A 1,388-nucleotide genomic window follows, 5' to 3' on the forward strand; every position below is an offset into this window, starting at 1 on the left:
CCCACACCCCTCACTGTAACGCGCCGATATACCCCCACACCCCTCACTGTACCGCGCTGATATATCCCACACCCCTCACTGTACCGCGCTGATATACCCCCACATTGTTCACTCTTTTTTGGGTCCTGAGGCAGTCTTTCAGTGTTGAGGATGACCTGTCACTCTGGTTCGATGGTTTCTTAAATACCATGATGTGGAGACTCTGTCACCTGGGGGCAGATAGATAGAGTTTCTGGATGTGGCTAGGTAGGTTCTTGGTAGGTTTGTGTTTCTCTTGAACATCTCCACCTCACCTCCACACGGAGACCCTGTTTGGTGCCTTTCCCATTGTACCTTCTCCACTTTGGTCTGTTACAAACCAGCGTCTCCTATCAGTTAGGTGTTTGCCTTCTTTAGTGAAGCTTTGAGGACATCTTGAAGTGTTTCCACAGTCCTCCTGGGAGACTCCTCCCATGACCAAATTCTGGATTGAGCAATTGCCTTCAGGAGTCTGGGGTCAGATGCCCCAATGATGTATCCCACTCCGAGGATCTTGTTATGTTGGATAAGTGCCTCAATGCTGAGCAGCTTGGCTTGAGAAAGGATTCTGCAGCCACAATGTTGGAAACATGATAACCCACTTGTGCACAAGTGAGGTGCCACAGACAGCGGTTCCACAAATTAAACCATCTACCTATTTTTAGTGACGTTGGTTGAGGAATAAATAAAAGCCAGGACAAAGGCAATTTCTACTTATAAAGCACCACAACAGAAAACAAACACGGAACACCACCCCCTGCAAGTTCCCCTCCGAGCCACTCACCATCCTGACTTGGAAATATATCGCCGTTCCTTCACTGTCACTGGGTCAAAATCCTGGAATTCCCTCCCTAAGGGCATTGTGGGTCAACCCACAGCACATGGACTGCAGTGGTTCAAGAAGGTAGCTCACCCCCACCTTCTCAAGGGCAACTAGGGACGGGCAATAAATGCTGGGCCCAGCCAGCAACTCCCATATCCTACAAACGAATAAAAAAAACTTGATATGAGCCACGGGACTCATTAGGGCAGGTTGTTGACTTGCTTGCCGAGCTGGCTTGTTCTCATTCATGCTAGGTAACATCATCAGTGCAACCTCCAATCAAAACCAGAAATGACAGTACTCACCATAACGGACCAGACAGTATAAATTCCAAGTGGAGTAGAACAACATCGCTTCATCGGAGGCCTCACTGATGATGTCACCCAGCATGGTGATGAAACGTCTGAACGAGAACAAATCAGCTTGGCGAGCAAGTCAACGACCTCACTCGCAACCCGAGCTCCAGACAGATCTTCGCTAAAACTCATTAGGGCAGGCGACCAAAAATTGGTGAAAACAGTCAAAGTAGTTCCTAAAAGGAGGAAAG

The sequence above is a fragment of the Rhincodon typus genome, chromosome 39 (genome assembly GCF_021869965.1).
Source record: "Rhincodon typus isolate 14 chromosome 39, sRhiTyp1.1, whole genome shotgun sequence".
Classification (NCBI taxonomy): Eukaryota; Metazoa; Chordata; class Chondrichthyes; order Orectolobiformes; family Rhincodontidae; genus Rhincodon; species Rhincodon typus.